The sequence below is a fragment of the Eumetopias jubatus genome, unplaced genomic scaffold, assembly GCF_037043125.1.
Source record: "Eumetopias jubatus isolate StellerSeaLion01/CBP00866 unplaced genomic scaffold, mEumJub1_p1.0 scaffold_13, whole genome shotgun sequence".
NCBI classification, from domain to species: Eukaryota; Metazoa; Chordata; class Mammalia; order Carnivora; family Otariidae; genus Eumetopias; species Eumetopias jubatus.
Genome location: NW_028274819.1, coordinates 77,627,996 through 77,653,416, shown reverse-complemented (window position 1 = coordinate 77,653,416; position 25,421 = coordinate 77,627,996). Strand labels below are relative to the sequence as shown.

The 25,421-nt window shown below is 36.7% G+C and overlaps 1 long non-coding RNA gene across 2 annotated transcripts in view; it reads right to left on the bottom strand.

Annotated features, from left to right (window-relative positions):
- Positions 1 to 25,421, bottom strand: part of LOC148162674 (uncharacterized) — a 105,007-nt gene that overhangs the window by 48,153 nt on the left and 31,433 nt on the right. For both annotated transcript variants that reach the window (XR_015766659.1, XR_015766660.1), the window contains exon 2: positions 13,595 to 13,678. This is a non-coding gene — a long non-coding RNA (uncharacterized LOC148162674). The remainder of the gene's footprint in view (positions 1 to 13,594; positions 13,679 to 25,421) is intronic.

Here is a 25,421-nt window from a genome sequence, read left to right as displayed (position 1 = left end):
ATGTTGGCCATTAGACTTTATTTACCAGCCCCTGCTCCAGAGAACAGATTGGAAGTAGCAAGTGATAAATCAGAGGATCCACTGAAAAGACCATTATAGAAGTTCCTGTAATAGACTATGGTAGCTTAAATGAACGTTTTGCTATAGGGATAGAGACAAGTAAATGAAAGTTAGATATATTTCAGATAAAACAGTTATAAGACCTGGTGATGATGTATTAGCTTTAAGTAGACCATATTCTACACTTTTTTTTCCTGGTTAAGATGCTTCACATAAAATCTCAGGATATTGAAGAATTTCATTTGAGTTTTCTGTTTGTTTTGTTTGCAAGTTACTCATGATACTGCTGATCTTGAAATTAGGGTCATGTTGCTTGTTACAAATAATATAGGACTCTAGCCCTTTAGGGCTAAAAGGAGTGGTTGGGGTTGGGGAAGATCTCATAGGGGACATGGGATTTGAACTGGGTCTTGAAGGCTGTCAGGAAAGGACAAGGAAAGGCCTTACAATTAAAGAAAACATCCTATGTAAATGTGTAGAGTTATAGGAATATGCTGTATTGGAGAATTTTCAAACACTCCTGCAAGACAAAAAGCTATAAAAGAGTGAAATATAAAAGATAATATTGAGCTTGAGTATAGAGTACATTTTTAGGCCATGTTGAGAAGGTTGCATAGTTTTACTTTAAATCAAGGTTAAAGTATGGAAAAGGCACTAAATACGAGTAAGAAAAGAAAAAGTCTTCCTTCTCTAAGTATCTGTCCTGGTGAGCTAAAAATTCATAAAGCTCATAGCCTGCCTGAAGGCAATCATAAAATAGAAAAAAAAATACCAGTAAAACCTCATTATAGCCACTCTAGCAGTTAGAACCTTATTTCATGGAATAAAAATGCAGCATTAAAGCCTCACCAGGACAATTTAGAATGCTGCTCTTTTTAATTTCATATAATGCTTTTCTAACTATTTCAAAAATTGAACAAGCTGATAGATTCATGACACCAATTGTCATAATTTGTAATATCAACACATTGGTTCTGCATAAAATATCTGACCACCCAAATCTTCGTAAATAAATATTCTACAATCAAAATGTATTGTTTTTGGGGTGCCTGGGTGGTTCATTCAGTTTAGCATCTGCCTTGGGCTCAGGTCATGATCCCAGTGTTCTGGGATCAAGCCCCACATCAGGCTCCCAGCAGGGAGCCTGCTTCTCCCTCTCCCTCTGCTGCTCCCATGCTTGTGTTCTCTCTCTCTTTTTTTCTCTGACAGATAAATAAATAAAATCTTTAAAAATTAAATAAATAAATAAAATGTAGAGTTTTCTAAAACAAAGGGAACTTTTTCTTGTTTTCATATATTTTGCTAGGCATCTTCATTTTTCCAAACTTCCATCTTCATTTTCCTTTACAAAGGCATCCTAAATCAACATATCTAAGATGTATCTTTTTTTTATCTTAATACATTCCTATGCAAACATGTTCTTTGTCCCTAGCACAAACAACAAGTTATACAAGACTGTATACTTGCAGTCATCTTAAGTTTTCCTCACAAATAATGTATTACTAAACTCCAGATTTTATTGCTAAATATGCCGCAAATTTTTCTCTTAATGCCTACCTCATTACCTCTGGTCTCCTTCAGATCTTTAGCCAATGTAAAAAAAATGCAATAGCTTCCCAACTATTCATTTCCCATTGATTTCTGCTTTTCTCCAATAATTTCTGCAGAAATAATCCTTCAGAAATACAAATCATAACATATCCCTTGGCTTAAAACCCTTTAACACTTTTGGTTCACTTAAAGAATAAAATTACAAGACAGGGCTAAAAGAGATGGCTTTAATGAAATTGACTTGATCTTTGTTCTCAAAAATGTTATACCTTATAGAGGGAGACAGAGGGAAAAACAATAAACAAAGCGATAAGAAAATGTCCATGAAAATAAATACTAAAGTGAAAATAAAACTGGGTGATTTTAATTACAGGGTGCAGTTAAGATAGTTCTCTTAGATTTTGTGACAGAAGTGAAGACATTAGAGGTGACGTCTAATGATAATAAGGAATCAGCCATGCATAATGTGGACATGGGGATTCCAGAGAAATCAACAGTGAGTTCAAAATTCCTATGGCAGTAATGGACTAGGCATGCTTAAATAAAAGAGACCCTGTGTGGCTGAGCATAGGAAGTAGTGGGAAGAGAGTTTAACATGAGGTGGGAGAAGTAGACAGGAGCCATATCATGTAAAACCTTTCAGAACAGAAAAAGTTTAGCTTTTATTCCTATACATTGCAAAACTGAGTAGTAACATGATATGGTTTAGATATCAAAACAATTTTTTTCTGGTACTAAGAGGGGAATGTACCCCCCAAATATACCACATCTTTATCTATTCATCTGTTGATAGACGCTTAGGTTGCTTCTATATCTTGACTGTTGTAATTAGTGCTGCAATAAATGTAGCGGTGCATGTATCTTTTCAAAGCAGTGTTTTTATTTCCTTTAGATAAACACCCAGAAATGGAATGCTGGATCATATGATAGATCTATTTTGAACCGGTAGAGGAATCTCCATATTTTTTTTCTATAGAGGCTTCACCAATTTGCATTCCCACTAACATGGAATGAGGGTTTTCTTTTCCCCATATTCTCACCAATACTTGTTATTTCTTTTTGATATTAGTCATCTGACAGGTGTGAGGTAATATCTCATTGTGGTTTTGATTTGCATTTCCTCGATGATTACTGATGTTGAGCACCTTTTCCATGTCTATTAGCCATCTGTATGTCTTCTTTGGAAAAATGTCTATTCAGATATAACACCCATTTTTAAATTGGGTTGTTTGTTTTTTGATATTAAGTTGTGTGAGTTCTTCATATATTTTTAATATTAATCCCTTTTTAGATATATCATTTGCAAATATCTTCTCCCATTCAGTAGGTTGCCTTTTCATTTTGTTGATGGTTTCCTTCACTACATGAAAGCATTTTAGTTTGATATAGTCCCCATAGTTTATTTTTGCTTTTGTTGCCATTGCCTCAGGAGATAGATCTAAAAAAAATATTGCTAAGACTTATGTCCAAGAGCATACTGCCTGATTTCTTATAGGAGTTTTATGATTTCTAGATTTACATTTAAGTTTTTAACCCATTTTGAAATTATTTTTGTTTATGGTAAACAGTGGTTCAGTTTTGGGGCACCTGGGTGGCTCAGTTGGTGGGGCGTCTGCCTTCAGCTCAGGTCATGATCCCAGGGCCCTGGGACCAAGGCCCACATTGGGCTCCCTGCTGAGCCTCTCCCTCTCCCTCTGCTGCTCCCCCTGTTGTGCTCTCTCTCTCTGCATCAAATAAATAAATAAAATCTTTTTTAAATAGAGGTTCAGTTTTATTTTTTTGTATGTAGTTGTCCAGTTTTTCCCAGCACCATTTGTTGAAGAGCCTGTCTTTTCCCCACTGTATATGCTCACCTCCTTTGTCAAAGATTATTTGAATATATGTGTAAGTTTATTTCTGGACTCACTATTCTATTCCATTGATCTACATGCCTGTTATTGGGCCAGTATCATACTGTTTTGATTGATATAGCTTTGTAGTACAGATTGAAATCAGGAAGTGTGATATCTACAGCTTTTCTCTTCTTCCTCAAAATTGCTTTGGCTATTGAGGGGCTTGTGTGAGACCCTTCTGAGGGTCTTTGGCTATTGAGGGCCTTGTTCCATACAAATTTTAAGGCTATTTGTTCTAGTTCTATGAAAAATGCCATTGGTATTTTGATAGAGATTGCACTGAATCTATATATTGCTTTGGGTAGTAAGGACATTATAAAAATATTAACTTTTCTGATTTTCTGATCCATGAACATGTAATATCTTTCCATTTATTTGAGTGTTCAATTTCTTTCATCAATGTCTTATAATTTGCAGAATACAGGTATTTTACCTCATAGGTTAAATTTTTTTCGAGGTGTTTATTATTGGTGCACTTATAAATAGGATTATTTTCTTAGTTTCTCTTTCTGATAGTTCATTGTTAGTGTACAGAAATGCAACATATTTGTGTATATTAACTTTGTATCCTGAAACTCTACTGAATTCATTAATTAGTTCTAATAGTTTTTAGGAGGAGTTTTAAAGTTTTCTATGTAGTACCATATCATCTTCAAATAACAACAGTTTTACTTCTTTTCCAATTTGAAATACTTTATTTTTCTTGTCTAATTTCTACAACTAGTCCCTCCAATACTATTTTGAATAGAAGTGGCAAGAACAGACATCTTTTCTTTGTTCCTGATTTTAGAGGAAATGCTTTCAGCTTTTCACCTTTGAGTGTGATGGTCACTATGGGTTTGCATATGTGATCTTCATTATGTTGAGATGCTACTTCTATGCCCATTTTGTTGAAAGTTTTTATTATAAATGAATGTAAAATTTTATCAAAATCTTTTCTGCATCTGTTGAGATGATCTTAAGATTTTTTATCCTTCCTTTTGTTAATGTGGTGTATATGTTGACTGATTTGCAGTAACTGAGTCATCCTTGCATCATTGGAATAAATCCTACTTGATCATGGTATCTGATCATTTTAATGTATTATTGAATTCACTTAGGCAATATTTCATTGAGGACTTTTATTGAAGAACGTTGTCCCCTAATTTTCTTTTTATGTTGTGTCTCTGGTTTTGGTATTAGGGTAATGCTGGCTTTGTAAAATGGGTTTGGAAGTGTCAATTTTTTGGAATAGTTTGAGAATTATACATATTAACTCTTCTTTAAATGTTTGGTAGAATTCATCTCCAAAGCTGTCCACTCCTGGACTTTTGTTCAGTTTTTTTATTACAATTTCATTACTAGTTAATTGGTCTATTCAGATTTCTTATTTCTTCCTGATTCAGTCTTGGGAGATATGTTTCTAAGAATTTATTCATTTCTTCTAAATTGTCCCATTTGTTTGCAGGAAATGGTACACAGTACTCTCATGATCCTTTGTATTTCTGTGGTATTGGTTGTAACTTCTCTTTCATATCTAATTTTACTTGAGCCCTCTCTCTTTTATTCTTGGTAAATCTGGCTGAAGGTTTATCAATTTTTTTCAATCTTTTCAAAGAACTGGCTACTAATTTCATTAATAGTTTCTAGTTTTTTTGTTTTGTTTTGTTTTGTTCTTTAGTCTCTATTTCATTTATTTCCACTCTGATCTTTATTGTTTTCTTCCTTCTACAAACTTTGGCCTTTGTTTTTTCCTTTTCTGGTAACTTTAGGTGTAAATTTAGATTGTTTATTTGAGGATTTTCTTATTTAATGGAGCAGGCCTGTATCACTATAAACTTCCCTCTTTGAACTGCTTTAGCTGCTTTGAACAGCATTTGGGGATGTTGTGTTTTCATTTTCATTTGTCACAAGGTATTTTTTCTTCCCTCTTTGATTTCTTTGTGGACCCATTGCTTGTTTAGTAGCACATTGTTTAGCCTCCACATGTTTGTGTTTATTTCAGTTTTCTTCCTGTAATTGATTTTTAATTTCATACCATTGTGGTCACAAAGAGATGATGATGATTTCAATCTTTTTAAATTTAGTGAGACTTGTTTTGTGGACTAACAGGTGATCTATCCTGAAGAATTTTCCATGTATACCTAAGAAGAATATCTGTTCTGCTTCTTTTAGATAGAATGCTCTGTATATATCTATTAAGTTCTCTGGTGTAGTGTATCATTTAAGACTAATGTTTCTTTACTGATTTTCTGTCTAAATGATCTATCCATTGATGTGAGTGTGGTGTTAAAGTCCCTTATTATCATATCCTAGCAATTTCTCCTTTTCTGTCTTTTGTTATTTGCTTTAGGTATTTTGGTGTCACTATGTTGGACACATAGGTATTTATAAGTATGATATCCTCTTGTTGAATTGATTCCTTTACCATTCTGTAATGCTTTTTTTTTTTTTTTTTTAGTCTAAGTACAGCTACAGAGTTTGCTTTTCATTTCAATCTGAATGGAATAGTTTTCTCTATCTCTTCACTTTCAGTCTGTGTGTGTCTTTAGATTTGAAGTGTACCTCTTCAGTATATAGATAGGCTTTGCTTTTTTATGCATTAGCCACCCTATTTCTTTTGATTGGAGCACTTGGTCCATTTACACATGAAGCAACTCTGGATATGTACTTATATTCTATATTGTTTTCTAATCGTTTTTGTAGTTCTTCTCTGTTCCTTTCTTCTTCTCTTGCTCTTCTCCCTTGTGATTTGATTTTCCTTATTGTTATGTTTGTATTTCTTTTTCTTTATTTTTGTGTATCTATTATAGGTATTTGGTCTGTGGTTACCTTGAGGTTCATATAAAGCATCCTATGTATATAGCAGTCTATTCTAAGTTCATGGTCACTTAAGTTTGAGTTCATTCTAAAAGCATGAAATTTTTGGAGGGAGCTAAGATGGTGATGTAGTAGGAGGACCTTAGGCTCATCTCATCCCTCAAACACAATTAGATAACTATTAAATCATTCTAAGTACCCCAGAAATCAACCTGAAGAGTGATAGAGCAAACTCCACAACTAAAGGGAGAGAAGAAGCCACATCAAAGAAGGTAGGAAGTTCAGAGACATGGTTTGGGGGAGAAATGGATTGCAGATGCTGCAGAGGGGAGGGAGCTGTGGTAGCAGAGAAAGGCTAGAGAGAGAGAGAGGAGCACACAGGGAACACACAAGGAGAACATTTCCCCAAAGCCATTGACTGGGGAAACAAGATGGGCTGATTTTTTGTGAGTTTTTGCAGCCAGTAGGCAAACTTTGAACACTGACTGCTTCCTTGAACCAAGTATCACACCTCTGCACTCTGGCACAACTGCCCTTCTCAGACAAGCTTGCCTCAGTCCCAGCACAGCAGGCCCCTTCCCCAGAAGGCCAGCGGAAACCACTGAACACATCACATATCCCAAACAGGAGTTCTGAAGGGCTTTAGTTCTAGTGGAAGTAGTATCAAGTCTCATTTAACAAACAGACCAGCATACCAGGTTAAAACTTACCACATTCTGGCCAAGTAACAAACACTTACCATTGCAGGAAAGGAGAGCCTCTTCAGACCACTGACCTGAAGGATAGAGCAGCCAAAATACAATAGCAGAGTGTATGCAGTGCACACCAGATACATTCCCTGAAACTCCAGGCCCTGGACAATATATCACCTCTTCTTCATAAAGTGAATTCTCTCAGGAGCAAGAAACATAGTGGGCTTTTCTAACAGAGAGAAGAAGGCAGAGACTTAGACAAAATGCCAAGACAGAGGAATTCATCCCAAATGAAAGAACAACATAATGTCATGGCCATATGTCTAAGTGAAAGATATAAGTAGCATGTCTTATGGAGAATTTAAAGCATCAATCATAAAGATACTCACTGGGCTGGAGAAAAGAATGAAAGATTTCAGAAAGGCCCTTACCACAGAGATAAAAGCATTAAAAAAAGAATCACTCAGAAATAAAAAGTGTAGTAACTGGAATTGGAAACAGGCTTGATGCAATGAACACAATGCTGGAAGAGATAGAGGAATAAATAAGTGATATAGTGGACAAAATAATGGAAAATAATGGTGAACAAAAGAGGGAAAGAAGAATTATGTAACAGGAGGATAGACTTAGGGAATTCAGTGACTACATCAAATGTAATAACATTTATATCATATGAGTCCCAGAAGAAAATGAGAGAGAAAAGGGGGCAGAAATTATTTGAGGAAATAATAGCTGAAAACTTCCCTAATCTGGGAACAGAAATAGATATCCAGATATAGGAGGCACAGTGAACTCCCATTAAAACCAACAAAAACAAGCCAATGCAAAGACATACTGTAATTAAATTTTCAGAGATATAACAATAAAGGAAAAAATCTTAAGAGCAGCAAGACAAAAGAAGTCTCTAACTTACTAGGGAAGACCCATAGGCTAGCTGCAGATCTCGCAACAGAAACTTGGCAAGCCAGAAGAGAGTGGCATGAATGGTGCTGAATGGGAAAAATCTGCAGCCAAGGCTGCAGCAAGACTATCATTCAGAATAGAAGGATAGATAAAGAGCGTCCCAGACAAACAAAAACTAAGGAGTTTGTGACCTATTAAACCAGCCCTACAAGAAATATTAGAGGGGACTCTTAGAGTGGGAAGGAAAGAGCACAACTGACAAATCTGAGAAAGGAACAGAGAAAATCTCCACAAACAATGACAAGAAATAAAATGATGCTAAATACCTATCTTTTAATAATAACTCTGAATGTAAATGGATTAAATGCCCCAATCAAAAGGCACAGGGTGTCAGAATGGATAAAAAACAAGACCCATTTATATACTAACTACTAGAGATTCATTTCAGACCTAAAGACACCTGCAGATGGAAAGTGAGGCAATGGAGGAACATTTAGCATGCAAATGGACATCAAAAGAAAGCCAGAGTAGTAATACCTATATCAAACAAATAGACTTTAAAACAAAGATGGTAATAAGCGATAAAGAGGGGAACTATGTTATTGTAAAGGGGACAATCCAACAAGAAGATCTAATAAATGTAAATATTTGTGCACCCAATATGGGAACACCCAAATGTAAAAAATAATCAATAACAAACGTAAAGGAACTCATTGAAAATAATACAATAATACTAGGGGATTTTAACACCCATTTACATAATTTACAGATTTACAGATCATCTAAACAGAAAATCACCAAGGAAACGATGGTTTTGAATGACACACTGGACCAGATGAACTTAACAGATATATTCAGAACATTCTATCCTAAAGCAGAATACACATTCTTTTCGAGTGCACATAAGACATTCTCTAGAATAGATCATATACTAGGTCACAAATCAGGCCTCAAGAAATACACAAAGATTGAGATTATATCATCATGCTTTCTGACCACAGTGCTATGAAACTTGAAGTCAATCACAAGAAAAAAATTGGAAAGACCACAAATACATAGAGATTAAACAATGTGCTACCAAACAATGAATGGGTCAGCCAGGAAATTAAAGAAGAAATTAAAAAATACATTGACACAAATGAAAATTAAAACACAAATGGACCATTAAACACAATGGTCCAAAACCATTGAGAGGCAGCAAAAGTGGTCCTAAGAGGAAGTATATAGCAATACTGGCCTACCTTAAGAAGTAAGAAAATTTTCAAATAAACGGCCTAAACTTACACCTAAAGGAGCTAGGAAAAGAACAACAAATGCAGCCTAACACCAGCAGAAGAAAGGAAATAGTAAAGATTAAAGCAGAAATAAATGATATCGAAACTAAAAAACTGATAGATCAGATCAATGAAAAGAGGAGCTGGTTCTTTGAAAAAATTAATAAAATCGATAAACCCCTAGCCAGACTTATCAAAAAGAATAGACAGTCATGTATGCGTAGAACAAAAGTGTTAAACCATTGTCTTGACTGTCTTACTGAAGTGTTTAGGAATGAAAGTTTGCAGTTTGATAGATTTATCAGTATCAAATTGAGGGAAACCAGATGTGGGGAAGGGGTAAGTTTAGAGCTCTGGGAATTGTAAGATGACTTTTGTAACTTCTGTTCTGTAGGTTACGTATGCACCGTTAGGGTTTGATCTGCCTTTGCTGGCAGGTCCAGTGGTTTAGGAGTAGGCTTTAGTGTAAACGTCTAGCTGCCTCTGAGTCATCCGAGATGGGTGCTTTGTGGATGGGGTTGGCAGCACGTGGGGAGATCAGAAAAGCTCTTCTACCATCTGGCCTCTTGCGATGACTGGAATGTGAGCTCAGATACTTTGGACATTCTTACTAAGAGGTAGTAACGTAGTGATAAAATATGACCAGATGTTTGAAATTTAGGTCACAAGTGTGAAATTCTGAAATTTACATAAAAATAGTATGTGCAATTTAGTATTTGGTATTAAAAGAAATCAGCCTTTGGTGTTTCTCAGCCGCCATTAGAGGGCTTGAAACATACCTGGACAACCCAGTTAGCACTCAGAGTGCTTTTTGATGCCTTAGAAATAGGAAGCAATTTTTTGTTTGACAAAAGCTAGGGAGGAGAAAGTCCATTCTAATAGCTGTTAGAGATGCCTCTCAGGAAAAAGTCCTTACCTTGTTCTTTTTGTTCCTGGCTTTCCTCAGTTTGTGAGATTACTCTATTTTTTTAAATATAATTTTATTTCTTTCAATGAATTTGAAATAAAAAACATTGGAATAATGAAAACAAAAAACAAAAAGAATAGACAGAACCCAAATAAATAAAATCACAAATGAGAGAAGAGAAATAACCAACACCACAGAAATACAAATAATTATAAGAGAATATTATGAAAACCTATATGCCAACATACTGGACTACCTGGAAGAAATGGGTAAATTCCTAGAAACATATAAATTACCAAAACTGAAACAGGCAAAAATAGAAAACTTGAACACACTGATAATGAGCAAAGATACTGAATCAGTAATCAAAAATTTCCCAACAAAGAAAAGTCCAGGGCCAGATGGCTTCACAGATGAATTCCACCAAACAATTAATGAATAGTTAGTACCTATTCTTAAACTTTTCCAAAAAATAGAAATGGAAGGAATACTTCAAATTCATTCTAGGAGGCCAGCATCTCCCTAATACAAAAACCAGATAAAGACTCCACTAAAAAAGAGAACTACAGGCCAACATATCTGATGACCATGGATGCAAAAATTCTCAATAAAATATTAGCAAAACAAGTCCAACACTACATTAAAAGAATCATTCACCACGACCAAGTGGGATTTACTCTTGGGCTGCAAAGGGCAGTTCAATATTCACAAATCAATCAAGTGATACACTACATTTATAAAAGAAAGGATAAGAAACATATGATCCCTTCAATAGATGCAGAAAAAGCATTTAGACAAAGTACAACATCAGTCATGATAAAAACCCTAGCAACATAGGTTTAAAGGGACCATACCTCAATATAATAAAGACCATATATGAAAAATCCACAGCTAATATCATCCTCAATGAAGAAAAACTAAGAGATTTTCCTCCACCGTCAGGAAGAAGACAGGGATGTCCACTCTCACCACTGCTATTTAATATAGTACTGGAAATCTTAGCCGTAACAATCGGTCAACAAAAATAAATAAAAGACATCCAAACTGGCAAAGAAAGAAGTCAAACTTTTACCATTTGTAGATGACATGACACTCTATTGAAAACCCAAAGACTCCACCAAAATACTGCAAAAACTGCTACATGAATTCACTAAAGTTGGAGGATACAGAATCAGTGTACAGAAATCTGTTTCATTTCTATACACCAGTAATGAAGTAACAGAAAGCGAAATCAAGGAATCAATCCCATTTACCACTGCACCAAAAATCGCAACATACCAAGGAATAAACCTAACCAAAGAAGTGAAAGATTTATACTCTGAAAACTATAAAACAGTGATTAAAGAAATTGAAGATGACAAAAAGAAATGTAAACATATTGCATGTTCATGGATTGGAAGAACAAATATTGTTAAAATATCTATATTACCTAAAGCAATGCACACATTTAATGCAATACCTGTCAAAATACCAACCAAATTTTCACAGAGCTAGGATGAACAACCATACAATTTGTATGGAACAACAAAAGACCCTGAAAAGCCAAAGGAAATTTGAAAAAGAAAAGTAAAGGTGGAGGCATCACACTCCAGACTTAAAGTTATATTACAAAGCTGTAGTGATCCAAACAGTATAGTACCGACACAAAAATTCACACAAAGGTCAATTGAACAAAATAGAAAACCCAGAAATGAACCCACAACTATATGGTCAATTAATTTTCAACAAAGCAGGAAAGAATATCCAATGGGAAAAACACAGTCTGTTCAACAAATGGTGTTGGGAAAACTGGACAGCAACAGGCAAAAGAATGAAACTTTCTTACACCTTACACAAAAATAAATTCAAAATGGATTAAAGACCTAAATGGGAGATTTGAAACCTTAAAAATCCTACAGGAGAACACAGGCAATAAACTCTTTGACATCAGCCATAGCAACTTCTTACCAGAAATGTCTCCTGGGTGAGGAAAACAAAAAGCAAAAATCAATTATTGCGACCTCATCAAAATAAAAAGCTTCTGCAGAGCAAAGGAAACAATCACCAAAACTAAAGGAAAACTTATGGGATGGCAAAAGATATTTGCAAGTGACATATCTAATAAAGGGTTAGTGTCCAAAATATTAAGAACTTATAAAATTCAACACCCCCAAAATGAATAATCCTATTTAAAATAATGGGCAGAAGATATGAATAGACATTTCTCCAAAGACATACAGACGGCCAATAGACACACGAAAAGATATTCAACTTCACTCATCATCAGGGAAATACAAATCAAAACTACAATGATATAGCACCTCACACCTGTCAGAATAGCTAAAATCAACAATACAAAGAACAACAGGTATTGGTGAGGGTGCAGAGAAGGGGGAAACCTCTTGCATTGTTGGTAGGAATAGCAAAATGGTGCAGCCGCTCTGGAAAGCAGTATGGAAGTTCACCAAAAAGATAAAAATAGAACTGCCCTATGATCCAGCAATTGTACTACTACGTATTTACCCAAAGAATACAAAAATACTGATTCAAATGGATAGATGTACCCAAATGTTTATAGCAGTATTATCTACAATACCAATTATGGAAATACCCCAAGTGTCCATTGACTGATGAAAGGATAAAAGAGAGGCGGTGGGGATGAGGAAGATGGCAGAGGAGTAGGAGGCCTAAATTTCCTCTGGTCCCAGGACTTCAGCTGGATAGGGATCAAACAATTCTGAACACCTACGAACTCAACAGGAGATCAAAGAAAAGAATAGCAGCAACTCTCTGAACAGAAAAGTGACCACTTTCTGGAAGGTAGGACATGCGGAGAAGTGAATCTGAGGTGATATTCCAGAAGATAGATGGCAAGGGAGGGGGGCCTCCATCAGCTGCTACCAGCAAGTGATAGGACCGCAGAGCACAAAATCAGAACTTTTAGAAGTCGGCTCCGCTGAGGGACATCGTTCCAGTGGCTAAGCAGTGGGTGGAACCCTCACGGGACAGTGTAGTCTCAGGACCCTCGGGGTCACAGTAAGACCAGGGGTGCGTGAGTGCAGCAGAGCTCCCAGGTATCAGAACAGGGAACCGGCTGCAGAGACAGAGCTGAGGCACAGGTTCTAAGCTCAGGGTTGCCATAAACCGTGATCTGCGGCTCAGTCAGGCCACTGATCCTCCAGCAGGGACCCAACAAGTGGCAGATCTGGGGAGATTCCCCTTCCTCCCCTGGGAGGAGCGGCACAGGAGCACACTGCAGGGATATACCAGGTTTGGAAACTCCACACAGGGTCCTATGCTAGAGATAGAAACGCTTGGTCACAGGCCGGGTGAGCACAGAGTGCGGCCAGAGACCGGGGAGATGGGAGTGATTGACTGCTTTTCTCCGGGGGTGCACTGAGGAGAGGGGTCCCAAGTTCTTGGCTTCTCCAGGGCATAGATAGCGAGGCAGCCATTTTCAATCTTGTCTTCCAAAGCTGTAGGGAAAGCTTGCAGGGAATGAAATCTCCCGAGAGTAAACCTGAGCAGATTACTTACGCCGGCCCCCAGCAAGGGCCCCATGATTCCGCCTCTGGCAGAGACATTTGGGAACCACAGCAACAGGCCTGTCCCCCAGAAGATCTGCAAGAACAAGCCAAGACCAAGTTTACCGATCAATGAGAACGGCAGAACTCCAGGGCTAGGGGAATACAGCACATAGATTTCATGGAGTTTTTACGATGATTCTTTAGTATTTCAAAGTTAATTTTGTTTTAACTTTTTCCTTTTTTTTTGAATTTTTTTGATCTTATCAATCACTTTTTTAAAAAAATCTTTTTATTTTGCATTTTTAGAGTCATATTCTATCCCTTCATAGTAGTGAACCTTATCTCTGGTATTATATATAAGTTGTTCTCTCTAAAAATTTTGAGATACACTTTCCTCTAACAGACCAAAATAAACCCTAAATCTCTAGTGTATGGCTTTGTTCTAGTATCCTGCCTGATCACATTCTCTCCCTTTATTTTTTTTTTAATCCTCTTCTTTCTTTTTTGAACCAATTTCTTATCTTATCAATTCCTTTTATAAAATATTTTATACTTTTCACCTTTCATTCATATTCCATCCCTTCATCATATTTACTCTTATTTTTGTACATATATAAGTTTTGCTTTTTTAAAATTTCAGGAAGCACTTTCTTCTAGAGACCAAAATACACCCAAAATCTAGTATGTGACACTGATCTATGCACCAGCCTGATCATATTTAATCATATTCTGTTTTTTGTTTGTTTCTTTCTTTGTTTTTATCTTTATCTTTTTCATTTTCTTTTTTTTCTTTTTTCTTTCTTTCCCTTTCTTTTCCCACAGTCTCAGGTCTCTTCTGATTTGTTTAGTGTATATTTTTCTGGGGTCGTTATTACCCTGTTAGCATTTTGTTCTCATTCATCAATTCTCCTCTGGACAAATTGACAAGAAGGAAAAAATCACCTCAAAAAAGAACAAGAGGCAGTACCGACTGCCAGAGATCTAATCAATACGGACATTAGTAAGATGTCAGAACTAGAGTTCAGAATGATGATTTTAAAGATACTAGCTGGACTTAAAAAAACATGGAAGTTATTAGAGAAACCCTTTCTGGAGAAATAAAGTACTAAAATCTAACCAGTTGAAATCAAAAAGGCAATTAATGAGGTGCAATCAAATATGGAGGCTCTAACTGCTAGGATAAATGAGGCAGAAGAGAGAATTAATGATATAGAAGACAAATGATGGAAAATAAAGAAGCTGAGAAAAAGAGAGATAAACAACTACTGGATCACAAGGGCAGAATTCGAGAGATAAGCGATACCATAAGACAAAACAACATTAGAATAATTGGGATCCCAGAAGAAGAAGAAAGAGACAGAGGGGCAGAACGTATATTGGAGTAAATTATAGCAGAGAACTTCCCTAATTTGGGGAAGGAAACAGGCATCAAAATCCAGGAAGCACAGAGAACATCCCTCAGAATCAATAAAAATAGGTCAACACCCCGACATCTAATAGTAAAACTTACAAGTCTCAGAGACAGAGAAAATACTGAAAGCAACTCAGGAGAAGAGATATGTAACCTACAATGGTAGAAACACTAGACTGGCAACAGACCTAACCACAGAGACCTGGCAGGCCAGAAAGGACTGGCATAATATATTCAGAGTATTAAATGAGAAAAATATGCAGCCAAGAATACTATATCCAGCTACGCTGTCACTGAAATAGAAGGGGAGATAAAAAGCTTACAGGACAAACAAAAACTAAAGGAATTTGCAAATACGAAACCAGTCCTACAAGAAATATTGAAAGGGGTCCTCTAAGCAAAGAGAGAGCCCAAAAGTAACATAGACCAGAAAGGAACACAGACAATAAACAGTAACAGTCATCTTACATAAAATGGCACTAAATTGATGTCTTTCAATAGTTACCCTGAAGGTAAATGGGCTAAATGCCCCAATCAAAAGACACAAGCTATCAGATTGGATTAAAAAACAAGATCCATCAATATGGTGTCTGCAAGAGACTCATTTTAGACCCAAAGACACCTCCAGATTGAAAGTGAGGGGGTGGAAAACCATTTACCATGCTAATGGACACCAAAAGAAAGCTGGGGTGGCAATCCTTATATCAGACAAATTAGATTTTAAACCAAAGACTGTAATAAGAGATGAGGAAGGACACTATATCCTATTTGAAGGGTCTATCCAACAAGAAGATCTACAATTGTAAATATCTATGCCACTAACATGGGAGTAGCCAATTATATAAGCCAATTAATTACAAAAGCAAAGAAACACATTGACAACAATACAATAATAGTGGGGGACATTAACACCCCCCCTCACTGAAATGGACAGATCATCTAACCCAAAGATCAACAAGGAAATAAAGACTTTTAATGACACACTAGACCAAACAGACTTCACAGATATATTCAGAACATTCCATCCCAAAGCAACGCAATACACATTCTTCTCTAATGTCTATGGAACATTCTCCAGAATAGATCACATCCTAGGTCACAAATCAGGTCTCAACTGGTACCAAAAGATTGGAATCATTCCCTGCATATTTTCAGACCACAGTGCTTTGAAACTAGAACTCAATCACAAAAGGAAAGTCGGAAAGAACTCAAATCCATGGAGGCTAAAGAGCATCCTACTAAAGAATGAAGGGGTCAACCAGGAAATTAAAGAAGAATTTAAAAAATTCAGGGGAACCAATGAAAATGAAAACACAACTGTTCAAAATCTTTGGGATGGAGCAAAGGCAGTCCTAAGAGGAAAGTATATAGCAATACAAGCCTTTCTCAAAAAACAAGAAAGGTCTCAAATACACAACCTAACCCTACACCTAAAGGAGCTGGAGAGAGAACAGCAAATAAAGCCTAAACCCAGCAGGAGAAGAGAAATTATAAAGATCAGAGCAGAAATCAATGAATTAGAAACCAAAAGGACAGTAGAACAGATCAATGAAACTAGGAGCTGGTTCTTTGAAAGAATTAACAAGATTGATAAACCCCTGGCCAGACTTATCAAAAAGAAAAGAAAAAGGACCGAAATAAATAAAACCATGAATGAAAGAGGAGAGATCACAACCAACACCAAAGAAATACAATTATAAGAACATATTATGAGCAATTACATGCCAGCAAATTAGAAAACCTGGAAGAAATGGGTGCATTCCTAGACATGTATCAACTACCAAAACTGAACCAGGAAGAAAGAGAAAACCTGAACAGACCTATAACCACTAAGGAAATTGAAGTAGTAATCAAAAATCTCCCAACAAACTAGAGCCCAGGGCCAGACGGCTTCCCAGGGGAATTCTACCAAACATATAAAGAAGAATTACTACCTATTCTTCTGAAACTGTCCCAAAAAATAGAAATGGAAGGAAACTTCCAACTCATTTTATGAGGCCACCATTACCTTGATCCCCAAAGCAGACAAAGACCCCATCAAAAAGGAGAATTACAGATAAATATCCTTGATGAACATGGATGCAAAAATTCTCACCAAAATACTAGCCAATAGGATCCAACAGTGCATTAAAAGGATTAATCACCACGACCAAGTGGGATTTATCCCTGGGCTGCAAGGTTGGTTCAACATCCACAAATCAACCAATGTGATACAATACATTAATAAAAGAAAGAACAAGAACGATATGATCCTCTCAATAGATGCAGAACAAGCATTAGAAAAAGTACAGCATCCTTTTTAGTAAAGTGGCAGGATATAAAATCAATGCACAGAAATCACTGGCATTCCCATACACCAATAACAAGACAGGAGAAAGAGAAATTAAGGAGTTGATCCCATTTATAATTGCACCCAAACCATAAAATACCTAGGAATAAATCTAACCAAAGAGGCAAAGAATCTGTACTCAGAAAACTATAAAATACTCATGAAAGAAATTGAGGACGACACAAAGAAATGGAAAAATGTTCCATGCTCATGGATTGGAAGAACAAATATTGTGAAGATGGCAATGCTACCTAGAGCAATCTACACATTCAATGCAATCCCTATCAAAATACCATCAACTTTTTAAAGAAATGGAACCAATAATCCTAAAATTTGTATGGAACTAGAAGAGACCCCGAATAGCCAAAGGGATGTTGAAAAAGAAAAGCAAAGCCGGTGGCATCACAATTCCAGACTTCAAGCTCTATTACAAAGCTGTCATCATCAAGACAGTATGGTACTGGCACAAAAACAGACACATAGATCAATGGAACAGAATCAAGAGCCCAGAAATGGACCCTCAACTCTATGGTCAACTAATCTTCCACAAAGCAGGAAAGAATGTCCAATGGAAAAAAGACAGTCTCTTCTACAAATGGTGTTGGGAAAATTGGACAGCCACATGCAGAAGAATGAAACTGGACCATCTCCTTACACCACACAAAAATAGACTCAAAATGGATGAAAGACCTAAATGTGAGACAGGAGTCCATCAAAGTCTTAGAGGAGAACAGAGGAAGCAACCTCTTCAACCTCAGCTGCAGCTACTTCTTCCTAGAAACATCATGAAAACAAGGGAAGCAAGGGCAAAAATGAACTCTTGGGACTTCATCAAAATAAAAAGCTTTTGCACAGCAAAGGAAACAGTCAACAAAACCAAAAGACAACTGACAGAATGGGAGAAGATATTTGCAAATGACATATCAGATAAAGGGCTAGTATCCAAGATCTATAAAGAACTTATAAAACTCAACACCCAAAGAATAAATGATCCAATCAAGAAACGGGCAGAGGACATGAACAGACATTTTTCCAAAGAAAATATCCAAACAGCCAACAGACAGATGAAAAAGTGCTCAACATTGCTCAGCATCAGGGAAATCCAAATCTTAACCTCAATGAGATATCACCTCACACTAGTCAGAATGGCTAAAATTAACAAGTCAGAAAACGACAGATGTTGGCGGCGATGCGGAGAAAGGGGAACCCTCCTACACTGTTGGGAATGCAAGCTGGTGCAGCCACTGTGGAAAACAGTATGGAGGTTCTTCAAAAAGTTGAAAATAGAGCTACCATACGATCCAGCAATTGCACTACTGGGTATTTATCCCAAAGCTACAAATGTAGGGATCCGAAGGGGTCCGTGTACCCCAATGTTTATAGCAGCAATGTCCACAATAGCCAAACTGTGGAAAGAGCCAAGATGTCCATCGACAGATAAATGGATAAAGAAGAGGTGCTATATATATATATATACAATGGAATATTATGCATCCATCAAAAAGAATGAAATCTTGCCATTTGCAATGACATGGATGGAACTGAAGGGTATTATGCTAAGCGAAATAAGTCAATCAGAGAAAGACATGTATCATATGACCACTGATATGAGGAATTCTTAATCTCAGGAAACAAACTGAGGGTTGCTGGAGTGGTGGGGCATGGGAAGGATGGGGTGACTGGGTGATAGACATTGGGGAGGGTATGTGCTATGGTGAGTGCTGTGAATTGTGCAAGTCTGTTGAATCACAGATCTGTACCTCTGAAACAAATAATACATTATATGTTAAAAAGAAGAAGAAGAAGATAGCAGGAGGGGAAGAATGAAGGGGGGACATCAGAGGGGGAGATGAACCATGAGAGACGATGGACTCTGAAAAACAAACTGAGGGTTCTAGAGTGGAGGGGGTGGGAGGATGGGTTAGCCTGGTGATGGGTATTAAAGAGGGCACATTCTTCATGGAGCACTGGGTGTTATATGCAAACAATGAATCATGGAACATTACATCAAAAACTAATGATGTAATGTATCGTGATTAACATAACATAATAAAAATTTTAAATAAGTTTTAGGTAACCTTGTTTGGATAAAATTTAGAAAACAAAAAGAGACAAAAAGAGATATTATCTAGAAATTGATTCCCAAGGTCAAGATTATATATACTGTTCTAAGTGTATCTTTATTTTTAGGGCACGTGAGACTCTCCTATATCATGTTTTTTATATTAATTGTGAGGATTACTTGATTTTATGGACAATGTTGTCCTTAATATGATTGAATTTTTAAAAATAATTTATAAGCTTTTAGAGCAATTATGGCATGATTAGAATTTTTATCCATAACACAGGAACCTGTGAGGGTTCCAGCTGATCTAGATTGACATAATACAAATACACAGTACTATTTATCCATTTACATACTTCTCATTCTGAGAGGGTTACATACATCCTTGCTAATTTCTCACAAAAGGAATAAAAATTATTTCATGGATTTTGAATCCATGGTCACTGTGAGAAGTATGAGTGTTCCCACGTAATAGAAAGCTAAAGAGATAAGTAAACTTAAGAGAGATCACACAGATCATGTATTCAACTTTACCATCTCTGTTGTATAATTAAGGAAACAGGTCCAGTGAGATAAGTGAGTTGAACACAGGTATACAATCTTTTTCAGTCAAGAGCCAGAACTAGATGTCTTATCTCATTTCTACCAGTCCAGTGTTTTTATATGTGCTTCATATGTTTTTTAGAATTTATAAGCCACAAATATAAAAATAACATTATTATTATTATTTGGTATTATTATTATTTATACTGACATTTTTCTTTTCCCTTCACTTGGGGGAAAAGGAGAGGTTTTTAAGGTTTAAGGTTTAAGAATTTTAAGGTTGCCTTTACACTGTCTTTCCAAATGTGACATGATTCTTTTAACCTCCTCTATAAAATTTCTTTCTCAATATTTCACAACTTTTTGTCTTATGTGTTTTTAATTTGTACAATTGCTTGAATTATCAACTAGATTGATACATGTTTCTGTTTTGAAATCCATGTTGCAAATGAATTAGTGTCAATAAAAGCAGCATGCTTTTTTGTTTATCTGCAGAGTGTCTACCTTCTGCCTTGGATATAAGTTCAGCTTTACATTGCTGTAGGCAGAAAATTACACTGGAAAGGGAAGCACACATTAACTAAATCTGATCTAAAGTCATTCCCCGGTATAGGTTATTTCTGCACTGACAGTGTTTTCTCCTGTATAAGCTGCATCACCATCCTTGTTCAATGTATTCTTGACTGAAGTACTACCTAAGCCATGGTAATTAGTACAGAGAGACATAAATGTGTGAGCAAATAAGATATCATCCAGAAGACAAAATAAATCCTATTTATAAGACAGAATATAACCAGTATGTTCTTATTATAACATAAGGAAAATCTCACTAATGTTTTCTATTTTGTGTTCAAATTCCATTCTTATTCTTGTCTACCAATATTTAAAACTTAGTTGATGTGCTGTGATTGCGAAGGTGAAATGAATAGATTAGGAGTTGCACAGCTGTTTACGGTTTTGGTTTATAGCTCTGGGACATCCCATTCTGGAGACATTCCAGTTCATTTTAACAGTAATTAGAAGTACCCCCATAACGAGGTATTGCTGTTGGAAACAACTTCATTAGTTTGGGTGATTTTATTGGTTTCCTTTAGGGTGAGGAACTAGGACTAATAGTTGTAATTTAATAGGAAAATTACTGAAGCAAGAAAGATTCCACTGAATCTTAAATGAGGCATTAGACAGAAGTTTCCTTTCCAAATAATAAAATATAAGAGAGCCACGTTTACCTTAAAAAAATCTTATATAAATGATACAAATTAGCATGAAAGAATGATTTTGGTTAAATGTTTAAATACTGATTAAATAAAACATTAAGTATACATTTAAAAAAAACGGGTAAAATTGGCAAAAATTTGTCCATTTAAAGCATTCTTCTTCACAATTTAAAATGAGGTAAAGCCAGCACAGTTGGCTTTTGGAAAATCTGTCTTCCTTTAGATAAAAAAGTTGATTCACTTTTCTAAGCCTGCTCTTTCTTTCTTGTTTGCATTCTTTTATTTCCCTTTCTTTTTTCCCCTCACATATCAGTTCCCTAAGTAGCAAAACTTTCTTTGTCACTAAAAGGATTAATGGGTCAATATTATCACTTTTGGTACACAGATGATTCTCTAGCTGCAAAACACATTATAATCATTTGGGAATCTTTCTTCCCACTTCCAATGCAGTGTGGCTCAGCATTACTTTCACTATTTTATAGATGACAAAATAGACCCAGAGAGGAATTTACACAAGATTTCAAAGCAAATTAGCAGCAAATTAGTAGTCTGAGAAATAACTTTCTATCCTTTTCTCGGAGGCTACGTCATGACACCACCATCATTTGGACACAATGCTCTTTTACTATAAGAGAATGTTTTCAAATTTCAAAATGTGTGGAGTTCATAATACCTGGATTCTAAAAAATAGAAGCAAATATAGGAGATTATTTATATTTTCGCTTCAAAACAGTCCTCCAGGTACAAATGATAATCTTCTATCAAAGGTGTGTCTCAAGATCTATGGAGCAGGGACTATGTCTGTCACGGTGATCTGTATACCCTAAGTATGCAACACAGTGTCTGAGTACAGCTATTTTTCCACAAATATTGGTTGAATATATATGGTGACAAGTTAAAGAATAAATAAACTGTGAGCAACCCTACTGATCTTCAGTAGCTAGGGTTTCCTTCACTTTTTTGAAAAGCATGGGGTCTATGACCATATTTCCCACCTCATTTCCACATTTTACACGCCCAATCATTCCTCCTGTTTGAATCCAATTTCCATCTTCTCCACATTCCCGTTCCCTACCATGCAGGACTGAAAAATAACAAACTCTTTCCCAATTATGTTTTTTCATCTGTATTAAGTGATTTCTCACTTTGAAATTTCTAAGATCTTAGATCAGGAAACATTACTGACATTGAGTGGAAATCCAAAATCACCATTTTGGATTGAATGATTTAGATTTCAAAAGAAAAACACAGGAAAAGAATAGGTTATTTGGAGTTACTAAACACTCCCCTATGGGTAATAGTACTATTTCCTAAGAAAGTCATGCAGAAAACTAAGAAAAGGAGAAGACAAAGGAGAAACTGGGGACCACTCAGGAGAAGATGTAATTTGTAAAAAGACTAACTCCTTAGGACAGACATCATTCCCATAGACTTATGGGAAGATGGCCAAGTAGGAGGCTCCTAAGATCACTTTGTCCCAGAGACACGCCTAGACAACAGGCACATCAGTGCAGCTAACCCAGAAAACAACCCAGATACTGGCAGAACAGACTTTCCACAGTTAATTGTAGAGAGGAGGCCACATCAAAAAGTTAGGAGGGGTGGAGACACAGTCGGGAATCAAAATTCTGGCAAGACTAGCCATAAATGGGGGTGCCTGGGTGGCTCAGTTGGTTAAGCGACTGCCTTGGGCTCAGGTCATGATCCTGGAGTCCCGGGATCGAGTCCTGCATCGGGCTCCCTGCTCGGCAGGGAGTCTGCTTCTCCCTCTGACACTCCCCCCGATCATGTGCTCTCTCTTTCATTCTTTCTCTCAAACAAATAAATAAAATCTTAAAAAAAAAAAAGATTAGCCATAAATGGGAGGGACAAAACAAAAATGAAGGGAGAGTACCAGACCCCAAATCAGGCCCCACACACTTAGGGGACCTACACTGGAAAGATGAGTCCCCATAATATTTGGCTTTGAAAACCAGTGTGTCTTAACTTCTCAAGTTTTTACAGCCAGCAGGGATTAAATCCAGGTACTTTAAAAATCATCAGATCCAGCTCTGGCAAAACTAGAGGGCAATAGAAAACTAAGTCCCCACTCTTAAAAAGATAGCATAACAAACAACCCCACAGAGATATAGCTGAGAAGCAACAGCTTGAAAAGCACCTGGAGTATATGTGAGATTTATTTCTAATCTCAGAACATGTATCAGAGAGGCAGAGATTTTTGGAGATTTCTCCAAGAACAAAAGAACTGGCAGGTGCTATTTCTCTTCACCAAGTCTAGATAGCTGGATACTTGCAGGAACTAGTGAGAATACTCCACCTATCTTGCTAACAGTACACACCCCACCCCTTTGGATCAGCCCCATCCAATCTGCCCTACTCAGAAAGAGTCCCTCCAAAGCAGTTCCTCATCTCAACCTGCAAGCAGCCCTGGCAAGGATGGGCACCACTCCAAAATGACTCCTCTCCAGGGGAGAGGGGAAAATAACCACACACCAGTTCAACTGCAGCCTGAGGAACCAAGCCTTATAACTGGCAATACAGAGAGAGTGCCAAGCCTATCAGTGCATCAGCAGCCACTGACTGCCAGCCTCACCTACCAACAAAAATATCTTGGGAGCAGAGCAGGGAGAAAGCTCTATATTTGGGGTCACTGCAGCCCTGGCAGACAGAATGGGGGCAGGCATCTAAACTGCTGGCCTTGCCCACCAATGAAAGCCTTTCAAGGTACAATGTGGGGAGAGTACCCTGCAGTTTGATGTGACCACAGCAACCAGCAAGTGGGCTGAGGGTAGGCATCTGGTCTGACTACTGACATCACCCAACTACAAGTTCATGGTGGTCCCAGACTATCCCTTTAATAGTACAGGGACCAAACCTGGTCCACAATAGGCAAAGTGGGCTACTGCAGCTGACTAGACTAAAGACAAACATAGCTTAGCCATAACGGTAGTGTGAACACAGTCCACGTAGGAGACACAAAGCACCTGGTTCTGGTGAACAGAGGACATTGTGCTACAGGGCATGACATAAGCCACTACTTTCAAGACCAGATGTTGCTGACTTTCTTAATATATAGAAACAAACACACAGAGTTAGCCAAAATGATGAGATAGAGGAGTATGTCTCAATTGAAAGAACAAGACAAAACCACAGCAAAGGAGCTAAATGAAACAGAGACAAGCAATATGCCAAATAAAGAATTCAAATGATCAATAAAGATACTTACTAGACTTGAGGAAAGAGTGGAGGATCTCAGTGAGACCTTCAACAAAGAGGTAGAAAATATTTTTTAAAAAATCCAAGATGAGGAACTCAACAACTGAAATTAAAAGAGAGAATCAATAGCAGATTCTGGAGAGAATCAATAGCAGATTAGAGGGGGCATAAGAACAGATCAGTGAGCTGGAAGACTGAGTATTGGAAAGCAACCTGGCTGAACAGCAAATGGGTTAAGGGAATAGGTTAAGGGAAGGTTAAGGGAACCCAGTGACATCATCAAGCATAACATTCATATTATAGGGTCCCAGAAGGAGAAGGGAGAGAAAGGGGGCAGAAAATTTATTTGAAGAAATAATAGCTGAAATTTTTCCTAATATGCAGAAAGAATTAGACATCCAGATCCATGAGGCACACAGACCCCCCCCCCACAAATCAACTAAGGAGCTCCAACCAAGACACAAAATTAAAATGGAAAAAACTAGTGATAAAGAGAGAATTTTTAAAGCATCAAGGAAAAGAAAACAGCTACATACAAGGGAAACACCGTAAGTCTATCAGCTGATTTTTCAGCAGAAACTTTGCAGGCCAGAAGATATATTCAAAATCCTTAAAGGAAAAATGTACAACGAAGAAAACTCTACCCAACAAAGCTATCATTTGGGAATAGAAGGAGAGATATAGAGTTTCCCAGAAAAACAAAAGTGAAAAGATTTTATTAACACTAAACCATCCTTATAAGAAATTTTAGGGGAATTCATTGAGTGGAAAGAAAAGGCCATAATCAGGAGTAAGCAATTTACAAAAGAAAAAATTTCACAGGTAAATGTGAACATAATAAAAGTAGTAGATTATTCACTTATAAACCAGTATGGAGGCTAAAGCACAAAAGCGGTAAAATCAATTATATCTATAAAAATCAGTAAACAGATTCACAAAATAAAAGGATGTAAAGTACGACATCATATACATAAAACATAAAGGGGGCATAAAATTTTAATGATTTTAGAATGGGTTCAACTTAAGCAGCCATCAACTTAATATAGGCTTATACAT